This window comes from Bactrocera tryoni, chromosome 3 (genome assembly GCF_016617805.1).
Source record: "Bactrocera tryoni isolate S06 chromosome 3, CSIRO_BtryS06_freeze2, whole genome shotgun sequence".
Lineage (NCBI taxonomy): Eukaryota > Metazoa > Arthropoda > Insecta > Diptera > Tephritidae > Bactrocera > Bactrocera tryoni.
Window position 1 is genome coordinate 39,165,321 of NC_052501.1, and position 17,209 is coordinate 39,182,529.

Sequence of the window (17,209 nt, forward strand, 5' to 3'; positions counted from 1 at the left end):
TCCGTACAATCTCTCTGAGTCCCAGTTACCTACTTACCAGGATGTTCTTTTGTGTTATCAGTTTGAAAGATTTCGTATAGGGCGACTCCGAGGCGACAACTATGAACCTAGGAGTAAAGTAGTTACAGATATAGTTGCAAAAAAGGTTGAAAATTCTTTCAAAAAGTCATCTATTCCGATAGTTTCACACACCAGAGTTGTACAAATGCTCACCACATACCATAAGAAATTTCTGACTCTTAAACAAATGTTTTTAAGGAACCCAATAGGTTTGAGCTCTAAAAGAGACGACTTTGTCTCTTCTGCCGGAAAATTATTTGACATCGCTGCTTGTAAATGCATTTATTTATATACTCTCGCAACAGTGTTGCTAAGGAGAGTATATAGTTTTGTTCACATAACGGTTGTTTGTAAGTCCTAAAACTAAAAGAGTCAGATATACCAAAGTGATCAGGGTGGCGAGTAGAGTTGAAATCTGGATGTCTGTCTGTCCGTCTGTCCGTCCGTCCGTCTGTCCGTCCGTCCGTGCAAGCTGTATCTTGAGTAAAAATTGAGATATCATGATGAAACTTGGTGCACGTATTTCTTGGATCCATAAGAAGGTTAAGTTCGAAGATGTGCAAAATCGGCCTACTGCCACGCCCACAAAATGGCGGAAACCGAAAACCTATAAAGTGTCTTAACTAAGCCATAAATAAAGATAATAAAGTGAAATTTGGCACAAGGGATCGCATTAAGGAGGGGCATATTTGGGCGTAATTTTTATAAAAAAGTGGGCGTGGCCCCGCCCCCTACTAAGTTTTTTGTACGTATCTCGGAAACTGCTATAGCTATGTCAACCAAACTCTACAGAGTCGTTCTCTTCAGGCATTTCCATATACAGTTCAAAAATGGAAGAAATCGAATAATAACCACGCCCACCTCCCATACAAAGGTTATGTTGAAAATCACTAAAAGTGCGTTAACCGACTAACAAAAAACGTCAGAAACACTAAATTTTACGGAAGGAATTGCAGAAGGAAGCTGCACCCAGGCCTTTTTTAAACTTATTTACCAAAAACCATATCTCAGGAACCACTTGACCGATTTCAATGAAATTCGGTATATAATATTTTCTTAACACCATGATGACATGTACGAAATATGGGTGAAATCGGTTTACAACCTCGCCTTCTTCCAATATAACGCTATTTTGAATTCCATCTGATGCCTTCTCTGTATAATATATATAAACATTAGGAACCAATGATGATAGCGGAATACAACTTTACAAAAATACGGTATTTGAAAAATATGTAAATGACGTATTATGAAATCTCGATTATCACTTTACCATGCGAGAGTATGAAATGTTCGGTGACACCCGAACTTAGCCCTTCCTTACTTGTTTTTCTTCTTGCACTTGTCCAAAGGAAAGGAAAGTTCCTATCAATGAACAACCATTTCTCTTGGACTAGAGAACCAGAAGAATTGGCCGCATTGGAAGTGTTGATCTACCTGAAACAAAAAAGATTACAAAGAAAACTGAACGTAAAGAAAAGCTTTCAAAACGTCATTCAACATCAACACTTACCAGAAAAGTATCAGCTAGAACACGTGACCATTCAGATCAGCCAGACTCTCATACAGAACGACAACAATGTAGGTGCGTCGCACATGGATTCTTCCAAAAACGATGCTGATGATGATGATTTTCTCTTCCATCCTCTAAAACCAAACAAAACACACTAGTATTAGAACACACTGCTTTAGCTGCCCAAAGATTTCTGGAGTAAGGATAGCAGCGGCCTTGATTGTTTCATATGCTTCTCTGGATGCCAAAAAAGCAGGTTTGATAACAGAGGAATAGGCTAGCTTTGTCACTGACAAATGCAAGATTATTCGGGCAAAAAAACGTGTTGGAGTTAAGCTCCAAAACACCGAAAGTATTGACTCTGTATATGGGCTGTATTTTGACTGCAGCAAAGACAATACACTTACACAAGTCAGCGAAGGTGAAAAGTACTACCGCGACACTGTCAAAGAGGAACATATTTCTCTTATAGCGGAACCTGGTTGTCATTACTTTGGCCACGTCACACGTCACCTCTCCTTCCGGGTCAGCTGAGGATGAGACGCAAGCTATATGGCAACATTTACAAGACAATTCAGTTGATGTGGAACATCTAGAAGTTGTCAGTACTGATGGCACCAACACGAACACAGGTTGGAAAGGTGGAATCATTCGGAAACTAGAAGAAAGAATAAGTAGGCCATTACAGTGGGTTGCTTGTGTTCTACATTTCAACGAACTTCCATCTCGTGCTCTTTTCGAACACAAAGATGGTGTCTCAAAGAGTCCAAATACATTCTGTGGCGACATAGGTAAACTGCTCCCTGATTGTGAGAAGTTGCCTGTTGTCAAATTGGAAAGTTGTCCATCCTGCCAATTACCTTCCGAGGTTATTAATCCAACCCAACTTAGCACAGACCAAGCTTATCTCTAGAAAATATCAGAAGCTGTTATTTCCGGTCAATGTTCCTCAGATTTAGCGTCGATGCATCCAGGTAACATGTGCAAATCTCGCTGGCTCACCTGTGCAAATAGAATTCTGAGATTATACATTTCTACTGACAAACCAACAAAGGAAATAAAGATTTTGGTCAAGTACATACTTACAGTTTACTCACCTTTGTGGTTCTTAATAAGATTCAACAGTTCAATCAAAGATGGCTCGCGCCATCTCTATGCTGCAATTCAGAGGTCGAGATACTTACCTGCTAAACTGCGCAAGGTTGTCGATTCATCCATTCAACAGAATGGTTTCCTTTCTCTTCCAGAAAACATTCTCCTTAGTATGATGACTGACGAACGGATAGAAGTCAGAAAGTTGGCCCTTGACCGTCTTCTGGCCGCCAGAGAAGCAGAGTCTGACACTGTAAATGGAAGGGTTAGATGTAATAAAGTCCCAAAGCCGAATTTCAAAGCTAATAATTATTACGATATGATTAACTGGAAGACTATTACCTTGACTGTTCCACCAGTTCTTTGTCCAGTTTCTACCGAATAACTCATAAAAGGCCTGCCGGGAGACACTGCAAAGGTATGGAAATTTAGTGAATTCCCCTCTCACACCGTGGCAGTCGAGAGAACCGTCAAACTGGTGACAGAGGCATCTTCTAAAGTTATTGGCCCCCAATCTGGTGATCGTTTTATACGCTCTACATTGAAATCTAGGCAACAAGTGCCAAAGTTTAGTACAAAATCTGATTTCATCAATAAATTTGACACAGATTCAGACTAAAACAAGCCTGACATATGGTTGGTTGGTTATTGGGGCTTGGGAGGAACCCGAAGAGCAGCCACCTCCACGCGGTGTGTTCTGGGTGACCAATACAGGTTAACTGAGAGCTGCAACAATTTTCACCTTGCGCTGTGGCGCGCCGCCTTTTCGCTCGTATCTCGGGAACGGTTCGTCCTACGGACATGATCATACCATTTCGGTAGCAAATGACGTGACAAATAACTTTTGTTTTATACATTTTGCCATGAGATGCGTATTTCAGGCGCTAGGTAGACAATTTCACGATTTTAGGCGAATTTCCGAAATTTCAAGGCCGGAGTTGGGGTTGAAGATGCAATCCGATCTCAAAACAAAAAGTTGGATTGGAATCAGGAAGTACTAAGGCAACTTTTCCGCACTATTAGAAATCCCGAATCGAAAAAAGTCCGGAATCGACCCACCCTAATGGGCACCGCTTCGATAACGTATAGGCTAAATTGGATTTTCTTAGATATTGAGTAAGTCTATTCGTTGCGAAATATCAAACCAAACTGAATATAAATCAAGTAACCGTTGTTAAAAAAATCAACCCTGAAAAATGTATTGCTTTATTTAAAAGCATATGTGTAGAAAATACCCGTTATTTAGAATTATTGAAGTTTAGCGGGGAAAAATCAATTTTTTTTAAAATGGTAAGAAGACAAAACCGGCTATGAACTCATTATCCACAAAACCACGAATATCGAAACAACAATGACCACCACCTTGAATTTTGAGCGACTTTGGTGTTATTTTTGGGGATTTTCCCTCCATTCCGATAATGGTTGACTTATTTGTATGTCAAACTCATAAATTCAGGTCTCGTCGGCAGTTATAACTCTCTCCATGAATATGGGACCAGAATTCGCACAATCACGCATGTCCAAAAGATCTGTGTACGGTACTATTTTTGGAAAAAAACCAGCTTTTCGGGATGAGTCGAGCAAAAACGCGATTCATACCACCGCGTATATCCACCAAAATGATTTGAAAAGACTTAAGAGATATGTCGAGCTCTCTTGCCATTTTTCTGACACTTGCCTCATGTTAAGAAAAATAAAGTTTTTTGAAATATATGTCACACTAATTTTGGAATATGATTTCATGTTTTTCTCACATAATAGGTAATTAACTGTGGCGCCTCTTTTATTTGTGTTTGCGCGACTTTCAAATTTAAACGCGTTTTGCTCAAAACTATACTTTTTGGAATCTGTTGGCACGATAACTCAAAAAGTTATTAATCGATGTTCCTGAAATTTTACGCATATGAACAGAGATGTTTTTTGGAAACATGGTTAAAAAATTAGTTTATTGAAGCAAAAACAGTAAAATAAGGTAAAAAAATTTCATTTATTGGGTTCATTTTGAATCTATGACATTAGTATGCAAACAAATAATTTTGGCTTTTCAGATTAGTAGAAACAAAGCTACAAGATTGAAACGTCTCAATGCGGTTTTCTCGGAAGTAGTTAGTGTACAGCCGCCATTTTCAACAATCAAGATATCTCCCGATGACAAAGTACAAAAATGAAATCCGACGATTCGGGACAAATACTAACTACTATCAACGCTTATTTTGAATTTACAGTTTGTAAAGGAAGCAAAAATTGGGCAAAACTGCCGCAATATATTAAATTTGTTGAGTGCCGACGTATATGAAAAGGAACTAATGGTCTACCCTGCTCATGAAAGCCACTAAAGGCAATATCGAGAAAAAACCACTTTCGGAGAGATACATCTCGCGTTATTCAAGCGCAATTAGAACGAGTTTGAGTCGGTTTGTGGCAAGATATTCAGCAAGATATGGAACAAGATAATTCACTACACACAGTCCGTTGAATGCTTCTTGCTTGGTACAATCTCCTCCACAGTCTTGTAAATTACAAAAGTCGAGCGGGGCCGGTAAGGCTGTTTTTTAGGATTTGAACGGAATTAGATCCATCGATTGTCTTTTTCGAACATGGCAGACTTTTCAGCCCATGGAGTAGATAATACAAATTCGTCATATAGTAGATTTACTACATAATAGCAGTGGCTGTAAAATGGGGCAAACAACAATATATATAAAATATAGAAATCTTTGTTCAATTAGCTTCTCTGTGATGATGTCATTGTTAATCAATAGAACAGAACTACCGTAAATTCAATTAATTGGTGATATTTTTGCATAAATAAAACCAAGTGAGGAAGGGCTAAGTTCGGGGCAATCGAACATTTTATACTCTTGCAACTAAAAAGTATCAAGGCCAGGGGAGTACTTTAAGTTGCATAGCCAATCATATAGAGTAAGGTCAGTCGAATTTTCGAAAATCCTGATAGACCCAGTTTCGCCCAAATGTATCTAACAAAACTCAACTATAGGGACTAAATATTCGATACCTAGGAGTTTGGACAGTTTTTATTGGATTTAAAAAATTTCCACAAGGTGGCAAACATTGAAGACATTATTCGTGCAAAGTTGTGTCCCATTATATTTATTGGTTCTTGAATTGTGTACTGGAAACTGAATGAATCAAGTGGAATTTAAAATTGTGCTAAATGGGAAGTAGGCGCATTTGTACTAAGTACTAAGTTTTGACGAAATCGGTTGAACGGATCCCGAGATATGGGATTTCAACAAAAAGTGGGCGGCGTCACGCCCATTATCAAATTTTCATATCGGCTCTCATAGAACTTCCTTATAGCATCTAGGTGGTAAAATTTAATGTCTCTTGAGTAGTTATTTATTGATCAGGTTATACTCCGATTTTATCAGTTTTCACACCGTCGGTAGAAGAACTTATAAGATTTGTACTCAGCAAACTTGGTTATTGTAGCTTAAGTGCTTTAGGAGATATGTACATTAAACTTGTTAGAGAGCGGGGCCATGCCAACTTTTTCAAAAAGTTTTGCCCTGGCTACTGCGATCCTGTGTATCCAATTACAGTTTTATATCTTAATTGGGTGCTAACTTTGACACTTTATATGTTTTCGGTTAATGGCGATTTGAGGGCGTGGCAGTGGACCGATTACACCCATCTACGAACTCGAACATTTCTTTGTACTAAAAAATCTGCATATCAAGTTTCATTAAGATATCTCAATTTTTACTCAAGTTACAGTTTGGACGGACGGACGGAGGGACGGACGAGCAGACAGACAGTCAACCGGATTTCAACTTTTCTCGTCATCCTGATCATTTATATATATGTATATAACCCTATATCTATCTCAATTAGTTTAAGGTGATACGTACAACCGTTAGGTGAACAAAACTATGTAGTTTAATACTCTGTAGCATCTGGTTACAAGAGTATAATAACTTCAAAATATTCTTGTTCACTGAATTCTGAAAACATATTTCGTTAAAGTAATGTTAAATCTAGTAACTGAAATGGAAGGAAAAAGCAAAATTAAATTTTTTGACAAAATGGCGGTTTCTCAAAAAATATAATAGATTTTTGACCAAAATTTCGACTTTAAGGGCTTACATGGGTTTCTTAGAATCGAGTTTTTTATTGTGTTATTGAATTCAACAACACTTATAGAACATTGTCCTAAATTTTAAAGTTGAGTTTCGGAGATACAACCTTGAGAACTTGTGCACTCGAGGGTAAATTCCATAATTCCATTTTTTTACCTTCGCATAAGTTCTAAATTACGGTTTTAACTATAACATGTTTTTTCACGTTAGAGTTATCCTGCCAATGGGGGAGCATATTTTGTGATGGCTCACCAATGGACGAGTTTAAAGTATTTTTTCAAAAATTTCGAATTTCTTTATGTATAACATTTCAATATTTTATTTTTATATGTGAAAAAAATAGATGGAAAAAGGCTGTTTTTTAGCCGAGGAAACCCATGTGACTCCTTAAATTATTTATAAAAAAATATTTATCGGTGAGATAAAAATATTCAATTAGTTACTATATATATATATTTAAGAAGCTCGTGTCAAAATTTGAGACTAATAGGCTTACCCGTTTTCGAGTACTGTTGGTTTTGAGAAAAATGTGTTTAAAGTTTGACTTTGTACTTCCAAGCACTCTGAAACGCCTCTTTAAATTTTCGTGTAACTTCGAAAATATTCACTGCAACGATATACAATTTACTGTGTGTATTATCTAGTAGAAACATAGATTTTTTGATAATTCTAACTGTACATAATACTTCAAAAGGAATGAAAACGCATTGACAACGAAGAACCAGGACGTCGAGGACGGCCGTCAAAATCAACTAATGATCAACACATAAACAAAATAAAGGAATTGGTTCTTTAATATCGAAAACTAACAGTCAGAGATCTTCCTGGCATCAATGGAATATCGGAAGGGGCTATGGAAACCATTTTGAAAGATCTCCGAATTCCTTCCGACCAGCATAACAGACAACAAGCAATACTATTTGAGTGTTAAGCATTGCTTGCGCAAAGCTATTCGTACCGGAAGATACCGGAATTAAGGGTCGACAAATCTACATTTAGTTTTTGAGGAATAAGCAAGAATTTTGAAATGAACAAAGTCTTACTATATTTTGCTTCCATTAGTATTATCACATAAATTCAATTAGTTATAGACTCTTTACCTTTCTGCTTAATATTAAATATAAGTCAACTCAATTATACGCGTTTCAACATTAAAAGTTAGTTTTCTTATGAAGACCAAATTTAAAGCTCCGTTCACTGCGCCGTCCGCTTGGTTTTACTGTTCCTTTTCTTACTTATTTCGTAGAACGTCCGACCGGAATAGACCAAAAAGTAAATTTACTGTTTGTATGATTGCTCTCTTAAGAAATAGTTTCGATATTTGTTTCGACCACTGTGCAACCTTGCGGTGTTGATTTTAAACATTTGATGGGTGAACACTTTTTGTGTAAGCCAAAACTATGAAAATATTTAAAATAAAGATGATGATTTAGCTAAAAAAAAATTGAACCCGCCAGTTACCTAATTCAACACTTTGATAATAACACTGTGAAAAACGTCAAATATAATGTGGAATTCTTGTATATTTATATTCCATGTCTCTTCTTTTTTGCTTGAAATCTCCGTCGCTGCCTCATAAACGCTTAACTGTTATGACCTAAGGTCGTTTCGGGGATTGCTCATGCCATTAGTGTTAAGCTTCTTAATTTTTTCATAGTCATCGTGCTATGAATTAAGTCCACCAGCCATAACCTACAGCTCTTTTCCTGTTCACTTTTCTCCATTGTGCGGCAACACAGTTTTTTCTTCGTGCTCAGTAGTTTTAAGTAACAAGCATATTGTTCTGCTTTCCTGCACAACCCAAACTCGTTTACCAACCATTTCTTGAAATTTTATTTTACGTTTTTTTTTCGCTTTGCGGTGTCTACTTCATTCTTGCTGCTTTCATATTCACACCAGTTGCTGTTGTAAAAGCCATTTAAAATGTTTCACATCCTTTATTGGTGCTTTTCGTTTCTTCTATTTACTTGTACTTCGTTTGGTTACAACTTTTACTCACTTAACTGTTGTTTAGTGCGTGTGACATTCACCTTTATTACACTTTTGTTGCACTGAAGCGCATTTGTTAGTCGCTTATTGGATGTCCTTCTGAATTCTTCATTTTTCTTTCACACATGCTTTCGTCTATTTGCACATACGCTTGTACGTATGTACAATTATATATAATGTACATATATGTATACATAGCCAGCTTACCTCAGCTTACTTCCATAACGGAAATTATCAAATTAGCATGGCCCACCTGGCTCTTTGTCGGCCACAAATTATCGTGCTGACCTTTCATTTACACTTCACCTTCCATTCGCATTGCGTTTTTCACATGACTTACACCACTATTCACACCTAACTCGCACGCACATACACACGAATTGCACTCGCTTACCTTCGCCTTAGCTTAGTTGGTTGCATGGCGTTGCGCTTGAATGTGTGTTGAATGACTGGCCACCCGTGCGTATACGTAACATAATTGCCGCATTCAAAACAGGGTTAATTACTTGTTCATTTCTTGTTTGCATTGTTATTGCTGTTGGGCGCATATATTTTATTCTTAATTAAGGCAATTGTTGCTGGCATTTTTCGCACATATATGCAAGCTTGTTTCTATGCAAGGACGCCTGTATTTCCATATGTCTAAGTATACTTCATAGAATCGGTATGTGTTGGTAGAGCACTGTACTCTATTGCTGGTTAGCAACTTGTTCTTTCGCGGGTGTTGCGGGTTATAGTTGTGTATTACCAATTCCAAGGGAAGTGTTAGGAGAGTTTCTTTTTATTTGTTATGCACTAATTATAGTCTTAGTCGTGCGTGAATCGCCAATGAAAATACACCAGAGAAAGTCAGTTAGTGTAGTAAGTAAAGAGCTCTTGGTTCTGTAGCTACAACTGCGCAATCGAACCTGTCAGATTTTCGACCGGCTTAAGTGAAATCGTTCCACTGACAGTGTAGCAGTGCTAAGTGTAGGCATTACCCCAAATAGCTCATCTTCGCTAGAATTCAATAAATTCATCCATATTTCATTTGACCCATATACTGGCAGCTTCATTAAAATTTCATGAACAGCGTAGCATTATCGGCTTAGTAAATTGCTTTGTTTTAGTAAATGCACGCATATGATGCTGTGTGGCCTATCAGACCGCAATTACGCTTTTATGCGAATTTGAAGGTATTAGCCGTGGTCGAGGTGGCGCTTCCAGGTTTCAATGAGTATAAAACGACTGTTGTAGTTCCGTGCAAATCATACTATCGTAATTCTATTGTCGCTTAAGATATAAAACATTCTTAATTAAAACTACAGTAATAAATAACCAGAAGGTTGCCAATCACCATATGCATGATCATTAATATAGAGGTTGGGGGAGGAGATCTACGAATTTAATAATTTTTTAGCTCGAAACTACTCTCTTATTTGGAAAAAATACCCTCACAAATTTGCTAAGGTATGTTGTAGAGAAAGGAGGAACTGTTAGATTTGAAGCTACATTCCCCGAGTAAATGATAGTTCAAAAAAAAAATATTTTGCTAAGTTGGTGTCTTCCGATCAGTTTGTTTACAGCAGCCGATTAAGTCCTTACACCTCAGTAGTGCGTTGCGATTTTTACAATGGATAAAAGTATCAAACAAAGAATTAGTCGCAAATTTTGTATTTTTTAGCAAGTTTAGTTAGTGAGCGAAATTATTCGAAAAGGCTTTCAATGATTAAATTTTATTAATACCACAATCCAACGAGTGGTACAAAGCCTTCAGAGACGGTCGAGAGGTCGTTTAAGACATGCCTCTTTCTGAACGACCTTCGACCTCTTCGACTGCTGAAAATATTAAAAAAAAGTGAAGGATACTGTGCTTTAAAATCATCAGAAGAAATGGCAGAAGAGATCGACGTCTCTCGGCAGTCCACTCAAATGATTTTGGTGGATATTTCGGCTATGAAACGCGTTCTTGCTCCAGTCGGCACGATAAAGCTGATTTTGCGCATCGAGCCACGATTATGACTGAATTTAAAGGCAAAACGCAATGAATATCGTCGTTAAAACATCGTACCAGGTTGTTCTATAAGTTTCGTTGTTTGATAAGAAAAACAAAATTTTATGATTCAAAATGCACTTTATCATTCAGTACATAGTAATCTCCCTGAACATTATTACACTTGTTCCAACGATCTTCCAATTTGTGGATGCCATCCTTGAAGTGAGAATCCGGAAGGTCTGCCAAATACGCTTAAACAGTCATTATGACCGCTTTATTTGATGAAAAACGCTTGCCACGCATAAATTTTATGAGCCCTGGAAACAAATGGAAATCTCTGGGGGCCAAATCTAGTTAATAAGATGAATGCACCAACAATTCGAACTTTAATTGCATTGTGCTGGTGGATTGCAAACCTGGTCTTTTTTCAAGAATTTTTTTGTTCAATAGGTTCTAAAGGTTACAAAAATATTCTGAATTAATTGTTTTACCAGTTTGCCAGTAATCCACAAACAAAATTTCTCTCGCATCCAAAAAAAACTTGATGCCAAAACCTTCTTGGCTTATTTCCGGACACGAACTCGTTTAGAAGCAGAACAACCAGGTTCACACCACTCTTTAGCTTTTTGTTTTGATTCGGGATCATGGCGATAGACCCAAGTAGAGCTCTACTAAAATCTCTCTCAGTCAATCGACGATCTTTCAAAACCATATTCTCTATTTTGGCTATGATTTCTGGTGTTGATGCGATTTTTGGACGTCCTTTACATGGATCGTCTTCAAGGCTTGCATTGCCACGTTTAAATTCAGCAACCCATCTTTCTACTATTCTAATCGTAGCTGAATAATCGCTATACACTTTTGACACTTGTTCGTAAATATCTTTTAGTGCAACACCTTCCAAAAATAAGACTTTTATCACTGCATGATATTAAATTTTTTCCATTGTTAAAAAGTACTGGGACACGGCGACACTAAATGGCTTGTAAACAAAGAATGAATTGACAGATTGAAATGAAACTTCACATAACTTCATATGAAGAATGTACCAACGAAACAAAATTGGGCTAGTGGCAACGCCCTCTTTTATCGAACGACAAAACTTATTGAATAACCTGGTATTCACCAGATTTGACGTCGTGTGATTTTTTCTTCTTCCCCAAACTGAAGTTCTGGCCCATGAAACCCTTTTTCACTCAATCGATAAGGTAAAGTGCTTATGAAAAGTTTTTCGAAGACTGAAAAAATCGATGGCACAAGTGTATAATACACTGGTGATTACTCCTTTGACTTCGACACAATAAATATTGAAAATTTATGAAATATTTTGCGTTTTAATTGCACAATTTTCTTACAGAAACTTGATTTTGATCGGGCAACAATATCAGCGTTTCCAAAGAATGAGAAGCTTCTTGCAAAGAAAAGAAGCATACGAAATTACAGATCGATATCGCAAAAGCGTAGAAGCCAGTTTGCATGGTGCATACAGATGGACATGCTTGGCTAAATCTACTCAACTTAACACGCAGGTTAATCAAAAACCTTAAAAACCAATCTTAGGTGATTAATACTTCGACAATTTGAATATAACTCTGTCTTGAAGTGCCTTTTGACATTTCAGTGTGTCTTTCGATCATCTAAAATATTTTGACCAATTTTTAAAAAATAATCGATTAACCAAGAACTTCAGTGAAAGCTGAACAGTTCAGATATATTTAGGAATCTACTACGAGATATTTTGTGTTTTGGCTGCTGGTATGCATTTGGCAGACTAAAGGGGGAATCTTTTTATTGAGAAAGTTACTTTGTCAGGGAATACAGGCGATCACTTCTGAGAGCTCAAACTTAAATGTGGTTCGTGAACACATGAGACTATCTTGAATGAAGTTCCGAATTGCACTCAGTGACAAACTACATGGAAACCCAAACACTATTCTCCATCTGCAATCTCTTGCATACCGCTTGTATACACCATTAATGTAAGGTTTTTGTCAAATCCTTTCGAAAACAATGATCAATGTTTAGATTCCACCAGACTCGAACCATCATATTTCCAAGTAACGCACTGCTATGCAATGATGAAGGGCTGGAATCTCAAGAAAACTGAAATTGCAACTCACACAAGTTATTTCGCTGTTTAGATATCCAAAATAAAAATATATTTTGTTCGTAAAAAGTTCCTCGTGCCTTCTCCGGTATAAAACATAATGTTCTAAGGCATTTATATAGTAATTTATTGTACTTTAAGTGGTTTTTTGCATAACTGTTATACCATACGTACGTTGCCTTTTATGATTCGGGATTTGGCGAACCTAGTATATCGTGATATTTAGACAACAAAAGGCATTAGTGGGACTAGCATACATTCAAGATTGTATGAGCATTCCATTGTAGAAGAAATTTCAAAATGAGCCGAATCCAAAAAAACTGTTCGCGCACCAAGCATATGGTTGGCTTTTTTTTAGAAAAACTGAACATGCCACAACCATATCACTACTACAGTACAAAGCAGCACTATTTACTTGCCTGTTGTCTTTCCTAAAATCAGAAGATCTAACCACCGAAGTCGGATCTCTCTTCAAAATGACCATGCAAACTCTCACACGTCGACTGAAACAACTGTACTTTTTAATTATTAAATCATCGTAAAGTATTGACTTGGTACCAAATTACTTCGTTTTATTCCTATAAGAAAAAAAGAGAAACTAAAAGATCAACGTTTTTGGGCATCTGAAGGTAAGGTTGATGCATTCAGAATACATGTTTTGAAGATACCTCAATCAAAGTGCCCAAAGAGCTTTGAGAATTGGTTCAAAGCGATTTTCGAGGATTAAAATTCGCTCTAAAACATTTTTTTGATTTTTCTTAGTCGGTGGGATCAAGCCACTTTTGAAACATTTTGTCTTGTATTTTAATTTTAAGCTTTGTTATGGCACTTTATAACATCATCATCAGTGGTATCAACCTTCCAAGTATTTCGTATGCTAAGTTCCAACAAGAGAAGAAGCTCAGTAACTCGGATTTCAATTCATCTCATCATCCTGATCATTTACCATATATACCATATATAAAACATTACATCTATGGATCTTGATTAGTTTTAGGTGATAGGCATAACCGTTAGGTAAAAAAAACTATTATACTCTATGCCAATATATGTTCCAGTAAAAAAAAGGTCGACTTTCCAAAATAGCAATAACTTCTTAATTATTTCATAATCTTAAATTATAAATAAAATGTGATTTTTAGACCACGAAGTGAGAGTTAGCAAAATCTTAAATTTTCTGAACTTGTTGTGAAGGCAAAAACCTCAGTGCACATAATCAATTCAATGTGACTTGTCTAGCATGTAACGGCATGTATCGATCAACAGCAAATTGAGGCATTGTGATTGCATTCACTGCAATCTGAAAATGTGGTTTGCTGTGGCATTACAGAGGGTAAAAATCATTGTAAATATTGCTTCATATGTATGTGTGTGTGTGCAGGAATGTTAAAGTCCAGTCTCTGATTTCGGTGTTATTGACAACTTGCAATTACGTAGTCATCATGCGTACACACTATCATTAAGGGATATGTTTGCTGAAACAACGCAACTCTGGCATGAAATACGGAATTATCAGCTGGCTGGCAGAGGCTTTTTACTCGTACCATTTCAAATTTCCATTTCCTTGCATTTTGCAAATTTTTGTATTGGAATTTCAGCAAAAATCTCAAATTTTGTTCGGAGAATTTGCGCCAGCATCTTCCGGCATACGCAAATACTGCTGTTGTGCTGCTTAAATCCATACGGAGTCAAGAACTTCATCATAATTTAACCGAGAGTTGTGCTCCTATAATGCAGGTGCCTGCTCAATCGCCTGAGCGTATGTTTGAAGAAATTATGAAACATCGGCAATGTGTATATGAGTAAATACGCATGTGGCATTAAATTTTAAATAAACAGAGTAAATGCAAAGTAAATAATGTAAAATATTCCATGGTTTTTCAAATGACTTTGCAGATATCAAAAAATATGTACTTTGGTTGTTAAAATAATTTTATAATTTTTTATGCAAATACATACTTGTAGTATTTATTTTGAAATTTGATAGAATTCTGTTCTGAAAATATTCGATGTACTGTAAAATTAAATGACAGAGGAAAAGCTTCCTCGTGAGCATGATAAACAGCGCTTCAATAATGAGAGTATTAAGTACGAGGTAAATTTTAAGGTAAACTTTAAGGTAAAGTCTTAGGTAATGTGAAGTATTATCCTATGAATGTAAAGAAAAACGGGATAGCAAGTGGCAGCACTCCTACCCACCTATCTAAGAGTGAAGGTTCATTTTACATCCAATAACCATAATAATATAATATTCTCGACATCTGATACAACGCCAACTCCTATTTGAAGATAATTTTTATTTCTTCCGTCAGTCCAGCTTTTGGTGGTAGTGCACTCTGTCTGAACTCAAAATTACTCTATTTGAACTTAATATTGAAATATTATCGTTATATATTTTTATACTTCACAAGACTGCTGAATAGCAGTGAAGATATAAGACCAGCAGAAGGCGAACCCGATTCCCCAATCGATGACTATGGAGCTATGGAGCAGACGTTTCATTGCCCGACCATGAAAAACTTCGAATAGCAATTACCCGTCTGAAGAACAACAAAGCAGCGGAGGCCGATGGCCGAGCTATTGAAATGCGATATGCATTTGTTGTGTAATATGGCAAGACGAGTCCAATGCAGAATAACTCTTGTCAACAGGTGCTACTTCGGACTGAGTGCAGGTCTCTCTCGACGAACAGAGATCAAATCCCACAAGTCACTTATCATCCTCGTCCTGCAATATGATGCAGAGGAGATATACGATGACATTGACATAGTTCAGCGAATTAAGAGATAGCGGCTACGCTGACAAGGTCATGACGACGGAATGGATGAAAACACTCCAGCTCTGAGAGTATTCGACGCAGTACTCGCCAGTGGAAGACCTCCATTACATTGGAAAGGTCACTGAAAGACCTGGCAACACTTGATATCTCCAATTAGCGAAACAGGGTGAAAGGAATGATGACTGGGCAAGCTGCGATGACAATCCGCTGAAAGAAATGAATCAGCAATATTTGGCAGAAAAGTTCCAAACTTAGAAACGTAAAAGGCAACCCACGTAATAAATTTACACACATAATATTTATTATCTAAAGAAAAGCAAGTGGTAAGTCAAACAGTCATATTTCAGTAAAATAAGATGCCCACCAAAATGTATTTATGTCTTGCAAAATGCCTCTTCTGTCTTCTCTTTTCTCGCTTTTTGAGCACCATAAATCTCACTTTAATAAGTTGCATTGGACATGCCATTTCACTTTCTAAGCTTTCGCCAGCTTACCACTGTTTCTTGTGCACTACTTCGAGCAAACTTTGTCGGTGTTATTTGTCGCCGGCTGTGCGCCAGCAGCGAAAAACAAAAGAGCAACCATGCAACAACAAGAGAACACCACCATTTCCCACTTCACCGCACTAACAAGTACAGAAACTTGTTCTGCCGCCATTCCTCATGCATTTTTGTTGCTCGAAATTCTTACGCATGTTGCTGCAGCTGTTGCGACCAGTGCCATTATTCTACGGCAGCGTTTTACTTTACTGCATTGACCACAATTTGCGACAGCACATGCTTAACGGCAGCCACAAACTTTACGCTGCGGTGTCATTTACTCTTTTCACTTGTTTTCCCCTCCATTTTTTGTTGTATCTGCACTAAACATTTTACTGTGGCAATCAGGCAACATTAATGTGGACATACTATAGACGTTCGGGCTACACCAACTGCACCAGTTCCCACTTGAAGCGTGCTCTGCTCTGCTTGTTCTTCTTCCAGCAAATTCCACGCAGCAAACGACACGCTGCTGCATTCCAAGAACTAACTTTGTCACCGATACAGTTTGCCACCAGCCATTAGTTGGACAAGCGGACATACTCACACACACACACACGCACACATCAGCTTGTAAAGAAGACGTTTTTATGCGCTACACTTGTTCATCGTTTAATCGTTGTCGACGTGGCTGCCACGCAACAATAATGTTGCAACGCATATTTCAACAGCAGTCAACTTTGAAGCGTCCACAAAAGCCGTCTGTCTCCCCTTTCCGCCCATGAGCAGCTATAAAACTTTCCTTACAACATTCTAAGACTGCATTTATGCTGCTAAACTGGCAATAGCTATTTTAATGTACATATATTGTTGTTGTGCTATTGTTGTCTAAACATAAAGCTTGCTGGCATGTTGCACGTTCCTGCTGCTTGTCAATGCATAGCGTGCATTGCTCGCTGTCCGTAAAACTCAAAGCCGTCCATAATTTGTTTAACATGGCATTGGCAAGCATTTAACTAACTCCTTATCTTCTCGATATTTGCCGCTTTGGAGGGTGGCAGTTGCTCCTTCACTCTTTTTTTCTTTTTTCTCTTTGCTGTTCATAACTCTTGATT